Raw genomic sequence first — 10294 nt, 5'->3', positions numbered from 1 at the left:
TCACTGCTGCTGTCTGAATCTATTTTATGGTAAATTTTACCTATTTCATGGTTTCCATGGATTAGCTAGCAATTTAGCATAAATAACACCAAATATGATCATGATTAGCCATTCCAATGGCTAATCATTACCAAGCATTTCCTTACCACTCAATAACCATATCATAAGACCATATACACAAAATGATTATAATGCTATACATGCCATACTCAAAATATACAAGCCATTATGCCAAGATGGTATATGGATAGTGTGAGCGTGCCTCCGACCGTTTCCAATTTCCGAGCTGGCTTGTCAACACTACAAGGAATGAAAAGGAGGGAGTAAGCATAAATTCTTAGTAAGTTCACATGCAAATAGCAAGTAACATAACTATATAAGCAAACATAAAACATCATTTGCATAATCATCACCGAGACATTCATATCACATTTTCATTTATCATCTTACCATATTGTTGTTATATCGAGTTTTCAACGCGAGGGATAAGTACATACCTATTCAAAGTATTCATTTCACAACACTTACCAATACGTGCTTTTCATCTCGAGTATTCCTCCGCTTGAGTAGAATTTTACCCGTTGAACACATCGGAATATAATTCGGATACATGGAAAGTTTGCACATAAGTGCTACATATGTAGCCAAGCTACCATGTAACCCGCCCATAAGTGAACTCGGACTCAACTCAACGAGCTCAGATGCCTAGTTACATCTCTCGAACTCGGACTCAACTCAACGAGTTCGGACATTTGCATCCATAAGTGAACTCGGACCCAACTCAACGAGTTCGGATGCCCAAATATCCTAGTGACATGTCACTTGTATCCTAATCTATTCCTAAGGTTCAAACGGGATTGTCCTCGAACACATCTCCATGCCATCTTCCGTAAAATACCGAAACCAATACTCGGTAGCACTTATATTTAACAAATAATTCACAGAATTTGCATTTTATTCGAAAATAACCACAAAGCATATATTTCATGATAAAAATAAGCATATCATATAATTAACATCAATAACTTAAAAATAACAATTATACTACATTATTTACACATGAACTTACCTCGTATGCGAAAATGGCTACTTTTACCATTTCGTCCACAACTTGGTATTTTCCCAATTTTAGCCCGAATTTTAGTTTTCCTTACTCTATCATTTAAAATATAGTCTAATTAGGACTCACATTATTCAAATTGACCCAAAATCATATTTTGGAAAAATTACAATTTTGCCCCTAAACTTTTGCATATTTACACTTTTGCCCCAAAGCTCGTAAAATAAACTTTAGCCTCTTTTCTTATGTTTTATGACATGCTGATCATTTTTCCCTTCTATGGCAACATCAAATTCTCACTCTAACATGTACTTATGACTATTAGGTATTTTTACCGATTAAGCCCTTTTGCTAGTTTTCGCTTAAAACCGAATAGCACAAGTTGTCTAACATAATTTAAAACCTCATATTCTATCATAAAACACCAAAATATAGAAATTTCACCTATGGGTATTTTTCCAAATATGAACCCTAGGTTGAATTATTGCTAGTATAAGCTTAATCGAGCTACCGGGACTCCAAAAACGTAAAAATCGTTAAAAACGAGGCTAGAACGGACTTACAATCGAGCTTGGAAGCTTGAAAAACCCTATCCATGGTTTCTCCTTGCTACATTCGGCCATGGGGTTGAAGATGAGCAAAATTGGCTTTTAATTTTGTATTTTAATTCATTTTACCCCTAAATGACCAAAATGCCCTTACTACTAAACTTTCCAAAATTCCATCCATGTCCAATGTTTGTCCATAGACTTAGAAATTGGTAAAATTCTATTTAACACCTCCTAATTAATATTTCAATACAATTTCATACTAGAAACTTCTAGAATGCAAGTTTTACAAATTATTCGATTTAGTCCCTAATTTCAATTTAAGCACTTTATGCATAAAATTTCTTCACGAAATTTTCACACAATCATGAAATCATATCATAGACCTCAAAATAATCATAAAATAATTATTTCTATCTCGGATTTTATGGTCAGGAAACCGCTATTCCGACTAGGCCCAAAATCAGGATATTACAACTCTCCCCCCCTTTAGGGATTTTCGTCCCCGAAAATCTTACCAGAAAAGTGGTCTTCACTTTTAATCTCATATTCGGTGCCGAAGAACTTTCACTTAGGCTGTACCTCCAATACATCTCTTTAATTTCTCATATGATCTAAAAGCTTACAGTCTCAACTCTCAACTGTTCTTAAATTTTCAACCCTTCTCAGTTTCCCATGATATCATGACATAAAACCCAGATCTCAACTTGATTTAATGGAGACCGGAATTCCAAGAAATCCAACAATCAAAGAGACCTGAAATTCCATGAATCTGATGAGTAGGAATTCATTCAATACATATATGATTTATAGATCTCGCCAAAATTTAACAATAGGATACATCACATTTTCCTCTTTCCGCCATGGAAATATTTCTGATATGGCCTCAAGAATAATCCTTCTCATTTCCATCCCAATATCAACACTGAAAAGGATAATTTTGATAGATCCCAATGTTCGGCTTTAACCCCTTTAACAACTTCGATTTTATGTAACATCGAAAGCTCTAAACTATCACATTACCTCACTGTCTTGAAACACATCACAATTCATACAACGGTACATTACTGAAAGTCAGGAAGTCTTTACTCAATGTAGACTAGTCTAGTTCAAACGCTTCAGTTACCAATATTCTCATCTATCCAAACTTTGTCAACATGTAATAAACTTTTTAGCTTTCACAAGACGAAAACCTTATCATTCGTAGTGATTTTAACTAATATCCAACTCTTTCTAATAAATATACACTTCTCGTTCAGACTATTTACTCTTTTATCCTTACAAAAATGAAATTATATTATCAGACTTGAAAAAAATAATCCTGACATAATTGTCACATGAAATCTTTCAAATAAATAATTCACCATACCGACTGAAACTCGCGCTTTTATCACCTATGCCTTTACTGATGTCAAATCCTTATATAGAAATTAGAAAAAAATCCCAATACTAAAATCACCACATTACCAAGATCAAATTAGAAGTATAGTCATATTTGACATGATTATCACGAGCTGAAGAACGTACTTCGAACATAAGTCATAATTGACAAATTATGGAACAAAGATAACAAGAAAACCGAATAAAGAAATCCAGAATAAAGAGATCCAGGATAAAGAAACCCAAGATACGATACTATGCCGGAGAATCGAAAACCAAACTCATAGAGAAAATACAAAATACCCCGATAATTCTTCAAAGAAAGAAAGTCCAAAAGAAAACATCATTTAATCCCACTAAAATCAAATATAAAAAGAACAATATATCTTCCCATACATATATATCAGATGAAGCATCAAGTAGAAGAAACAGAATCATAATATCATATCCTCTCATCAATTCTTATCAGACGAAATGAAATAGAATACCCGATGAAATAGAGCAATATAAATTATAAACCAGTCAGACTACCAATGCTTTCATCCAACACCAGAATTAGAAGACATTCCCATATAACAAGAATTTCTTCAGAAGATCAATAGCCATAGAAATATTTCTGAGAACGGGTAAACACATAGAACATCTCAAAAAAGACTGCTAAATCTGTCCAGTCATAACTGTCACACTCAGATAGTTCACATTTCAAATATCATTTCCCCAACTAGTTCTGCCGTCACAAATTTCATATTAAACCATTCACTAAAGAAGACCAGTTCTGAATAAATTTCGATTTACACTTTTCTCGACCTTGCACCTGAGTAATTTGATTTACCAAAGAGAATTCCTTCTCTAATTGGGATAGTGCATAACTCCAATAATCTTTACGTCAATCTGATACTTTACTGGCTCTGACTTTACTTATCAGCTTATTTTCAATCTCTGATCATACTTATAATTATTCTATCACTAAACTCTTTGGGTTCTCAACTGGAAACTTATTCAATACAAATCTCATGAAATTCCATTATAAGTACCACTTCGGTAAGGGGGAAGGGTTGTAGGACCTCTGACTCGACTTTCTTATACATACACATATGACATAACTCCCATCATCATAGCAACATCATCAAAATCATGTCATTCATTCAGGCAATGCAACATTCATGTTGGCTTACACAAATTTTCCTATTGTCCATTTAGACAATATACTTATGCATACATTCTATGTTTTCTAGATAGCTTTACTTATCCATTCATTTAATTAAATTAAGTCATGCTCATGACATCATATAAGACCAAACAAACATAGATATTTGCATCACAATCACAACTTTCATTTCGTGCATCATCATGTACATATCATTACAATCATATAATTCAGTCCAACAATTTAACATAGATAAGTTCATTTCATTATAATCCTTTGTCTCATAAAAATTATATATCATTAGCATTCATCAAAATTCGACGTCCAAATCAAGACAAGGACATTTTCATTCGTGTCATAATATTATGACTTTTATTCATACCTCTACTACTTTCTATTTATGCCGTTCATCTTATCAAGTAAGCCATATACACTACATCATATGAGCATGAAGCAAATATGGATATTTATCACATATGTATCATAAACTTTTATTCATACTTTTCTGAACCGAGACTTATCATAATCATAATTTTACTCAAATACCTTCACATAACATTGAACATGGTCGGTGTAGCTCGGTTGGAGAGTACCCTGTCTAAATAAGACGGTACTCATACGCGTCGGAAGACATCACACTATCACAGATCAGTGGCATGTATAGCTAAACTTTTACACATGCTAGGTTAGTCCGAGAACCGACTAAACCTGCTCTGATACCACCAAATGTAACGCCCCGTACCCGAGATCGTCACCGGAGTCGAACACGAGGTGTTAATAGACTTAATTCATTACTTAAACAGCTCAAACAATTTATTTTTAAAATTTTCAGTCAAGCTAACAATCTGCGTCATAGTCGCTTAAAAATTCATATCTCGAGTTACGAAACTCGAAATCCAATTCCATAAATTTTCCCTGAAACTAGACTCATATATCTATTTAATAATTTTTTTATAGAATTTTTAGTCGAGCAAATTATTACAGTTTATTAGTTAAAGTCTCCCCTGTTTCAGAGTTTGATTGCTCTGACCTCTGTGTATTACAAATCAAATATCTGTACAGAGTTTCAATGACTATACCATTTGCTTATAATAAAACTAGACTCAATAAGGAATCTGTAAATATAAATTATGACTTCTAATTATCTTTGAACAATTTATGGTGAATTTCCAAACTCAGAACAGGGGATCCAGAAATTGCTCTGGCCCTGTTTCACAAAAATTTAAACATCTCATAAAATATAACTCATATACCTGTTTTGCTCCATCCATATGAAAATAGACTCATAATTATTCAATTCCATATATTATTCATCATCTAATTGTATCTCTACTATTTTTAGTGATTTTTCAAACTCACGTCACTGCTGCTGTCTGAATCTATTTTATGGTAAATTTTACCTATTTCATGGTTTCCATGGATTAGCTAGCAATTTAGCATACATAACACCAAATATGATCATGATTAGCCATTCCAATGGCTAATCATTACCAAGCATTTCCTTACCACTCAATAACCATATCATAAGACCATATACACAAAATGATTATAATGCTATACATGCCATACTCAAAATATACAAGCCATTATGCCAAGATGGTATACGGATAGTGTGAGCGTGCCTCCGACCGTTTCCGATTTCCGAGCTGGCTTGTCAACACTACAAGGAATGAAAAGGAGGGAGTAAGCATAAATGCTTAGTAAGTTCACATGCAAATAGCAAGTAACATAACTATATAAGCAAATATAAAACATCATTTGCATAATCATCACTGAGACATTCATATCACATTTTCATTTATCATCTTACCATATTGTTGTTATATCGAGTTTTCAACGCGAGGGTTAAGTACATACTTGTTCAAAGTATTCATTTCACAACACTTACCAATACGTGCCTTTCATCTCGAGTATTCCTCCGCTTGAGTAGAATTTTACCCGTTGAACACATCGGAATATAATTCGGATACATGGAAAGTTTGCACATAAGTGCTACATATGTAGCCAAGCTACCATGTAACCCGCCCATAAGTGAACTCGGACTCAACTCAACGAGCTCGGGCATTCGCATCCATAAGTGAACTCGGACTCAACTCAACTCGCTCGGATGCCTAGATACATCTCTCGAACTCGGACTCAACTCAACGAGTTCGGATGCCCAAATATCCTAGTGACATGTCACTTGTATCCTAATCTATTCCTAAGGTTCAAACGGGATTTTCCTCGAACACATCTCCATGCCATCTTCCGTAAAATACCGAAACCAATACTCGGTAGCACTTTATATTTGACAAATAATTCACATAATTTGCATTTTATTCGAAAATAACCACAAAGCATATATTTCATGATAAAAATAAGCATATCATATAATTAACATCAATAACTTAAAAATAACAATTATACTACATTATTTACACATGAACTTACCTCGTATGCGAAAATGGCTACTTTTACCATTTCGTCCACAACTTGGTATTTTCCCCATTTTAGCCCGAATTTTAGTTTTCCTTGCTCTATCATTTAAAATATAGTCTAATTAGGACTCACATTATTCAAATTGACCCAAAATCATATTTTGGAAAAATTACAGTTTTGCCCCTAAACTTTTGCATATTTACACTTTTGCCCCAAAGCTCGTAAAATAAACTTTAGCCTCTTTTCTTATGTTTTATGACATGCTGATCATTTTTCCCTTCTATGGCAACATCAAATTCTCACTTTAACATGTACTTATGACTATTAGGTATTTTTACCGATTAAGCCCTTTTGCTAGTTTTCGCTTAAAACCGAGTAGCACAAGTTGTCTAACATAATTTAAAACCTCATATTCTGTCATAAAACACCAAAATACAGAAATTTCACCTATGGGTATTTTTCCAAATATGAACCCTAGGTTGAATTATTGCTAGCATAAGCTTAATCGAGCTACCGAGACTCCAAAAACGTAAAAATCGTTAAAAACGAGGCTAGAACGGACTTACAATCGAGCTTGGAAGCTTGAAAAACCCTATCCATGGTTTCTCCTTGCTACATTCGGCCATGGGGTTGAAGATGAGCAAAATTGGCTTTTAATTTTGTATTTTAATTCATTTTACCCCTAAATGACCAAAATGCCCTTACTACTAAACTTTCCAAAAATTCCATCCATGTCCAATGTTTGTCCATAGACTTAGAAATTGGTAAAATTCTATTTAAGACCTCCTAATTAATATTTCAATACAATTTCATACTAGAAACTTCTAGAATGCAAGTTTTACAAATTATTCGATTTAGTCCCTAATTTCAATTTAAGCACTTTATGCATAAAATTTCTTCACGAAATTTTCACACAATTATGCAATCATATCATAGACCTCAAAATAATCATAAAATAATTATTTCTATCTCGGATTTTGTGGTCAGGAAACCGCTATTTTGACTAGGCCCAAAATCAAGATATTACGCAAATGCTTAAGTGCGGGGGTATTTGATAAACCGTAATTTATACATATTTTTACCCCATGTTTAATGCATTTTATGGATGATTTCCTATTAAAATTGGTGAATTCGATGCTCTTACTGCTTTAATTTCATGTTTTATACTTAAGAGAGCATAGGAGAGCGAAAGGAATGAGAAACGGGCCAAAATTGGAGAAAATGGGCCAAAGTACGAAATCAACACGGCCTAGACTTCCTTACACGGGCAGCCCACACGATCGTATCAATCTGGCAGAATTGAAGCACGACTCACACGGGTAGAACACACGTCCGTGCCATTCTAACATGCTCGAACACGGCTTGAAGTAATCGCACACGAGCGTGTCGCACGGGCGTGTCCCTACCGAGCCCAAGTTGAGTCCAATTCAGAAAAGGCTAATTTTAAGGGCTCTTAGGCATTCCAAAGCCTATAAATACACCCTAGAGGAGGAAGAAAAGAGGACACACAGGAAAGGGAGTAAGGAATTACTCCAAGAAAGCCGATTGATTCATCTTAGAAGTCGGATTCATCATCAAGACTGAAGATCTCTCCTCAATTCCCCTTCAGGAGTTTTGGGTTTTCTTTATGTTTTGTATTCTTTACTATTCTGAGATGTTTTCTTATTTAGTTATGAACTAAATTTCCTAAATACCTAAGGGGAATGAAACTTAAGATGAATCTTGTTATTATTTTCTGAATTGTATGATAAATATTTAACTTATTCTTAATTATGTGTTTTTAATTCTTGTTTTAATATCACAGGATACTGATTCAAGATAAGCTCTTATTCAGAGGAGGAATAGACCCTGTCTAAGAGTACATTTGTCATAATTAAGCGGAGTTGATTGCGCGCCTAGACATAGGGTGACAAGATTTTGCCGGATTAGGGCAAAACCTGATAAGGGGATCCATAGATCGAGTTAATGCAACCCTAGGGTGTTAATTAGAGAAAGGTCTCAATTATTCAATCTAGGGATTATTAGTCTTGAATAGGGATAATAACATAATTTAGGGATCTCTACAGAACAAGTTAAATGAATAAATCATCCGATTCGGAGCTAGAATAACAAGTACAGTCTAAGTGGATTTTTCCTTAGGTATTGTCTTAATTCAATCGATTTTCTTAAAAGCAATTCCCCAATTCTATTCTCTGTGAATTCTTAGTTTAGATGATTAGTTAGTTAAAACAAAACCCCATTATTCTTAGGCTAGATAATAAAAAGATAGTCATTACTAGTACTTTTAGTTCCTTTGGGTTCGACAATCCGGTCTTGCTAAAACTATACTACTGTTCGATAGGTACACTTGCCTACATCGCGATAATAGTTAGTTTGAAGAACGATTAATTATAAATATTTAAAATCTATCACGAAATCACGCGATCATAATAGAACACTATTTAGAACAAGTGGATTAAATTCCTCTAATCCTCAAGCAACTTCCGTTGCCATGCTTGTTAGCTTGAACTGTCATTTCACTTTCCAATATCAGTGACCGCAATAACATTTCCATGCTAAAAACATTGAAACCCAAAGATTAAACAGTAGAAGCAAGATTGAATAAAATAACATTTAACCCAGAAATCTTGTGTACTTCTATAGATTAAACAGTAGAAGCAAGATTGAATAAAATAACATTTAACCCAGAAATCTTGTGTACTTCTATACAAACATGAAATAGAAAGTAATCACCATTGTCTAGAAAAGAAATATAAAAGAAGCAAGTGAGAGCACTATTCCTAGAAAATCTCTACTTGATCTCTCAACTCCCTCTTGTGCCGCACTCAGGGCTCCTCGTCAAGAGCTAACTTGCATCCGGTTTACGTCAGTTCACTTGTAGGAGATTTAAGCCGCCATAGCTAAAAAGCTTCAAAAGAAAGATTAAGAATATCCTCTTCTCTCATCCCTTTTCATGTAAATATATTGATATTTATCCAAATAGCATAAGTGTCCTTTCATTAGACTCATGCTGCCTCTGTATGTACAAGTTAGTTGTACCAAACTAGATAACTCACACTTCTTTACTGTTATCTGGACAGTTGTCAGGCGCGGCGACAATTCTAGGTGCAATTTGAAAACACTCATGCAGAAACATTAGTACCAAAACATGACAAAATTAAGGATAAATAGGTTGAGATCCATTGAGTTATAAAATGTAATTTACTGAACTGAAAATACTAAAATATGTGCTAAAGATAACTAAATGGGTACAAATTAACCAATAAGTAGAGAGGAAACATATGCTTTTTCTAGTACTATCACACCCTCAAACTTGAGTTTTTACTTGTCCTCAAGTAAAACAGAAACTAGCAAGGCTACACAAGAATTCACTAAGACAAATGATCATTCTAACAACTTGAATCACTTAAAATCCCAATGAATGAGTCACATTCAAATGACAAAATATTGCATCGACAATACAGGAGTATGAATGAATAAGATTGCAACTTCATCAAAACCAGTATCATATTTTAAATCCTAAATTCTATCTACCAATACAGCATTTATTGTACAATATACGTTTCTCTCTCTTTCTTTTTTATTCTTTTTTTTTAACAAGGGATTTCGTTGAGTTATTATACCCTTGTTCTTGAGAAGTAACGATGGAATGAAACAAACCCCCAGGAAGTATGTAAGTGTGCAGACACACACTCGTGCAACGACAGCCTTTGGCTAGATTTATTTTGCTAACGCTTGCAT

Source organism: Gossypium hirsutum, chromosome A01, assembly GCF_007990345.1.
Source record: "Gossypium hirsutum isolate 1008001.06 chromosome A01, Gossypium_hirsutum_v2.1, whole genome shotgun sequence".
Classification (NCBI taxonomy): Eukaryota; Viridiplantae; Streptophyta; class Magnoliopsida; order Malvales; family Malvaceae; genus Gossypium; species Gossypium hirsutum.
This window is presented reverse-complemented; position numbering follows the sequence as displayed.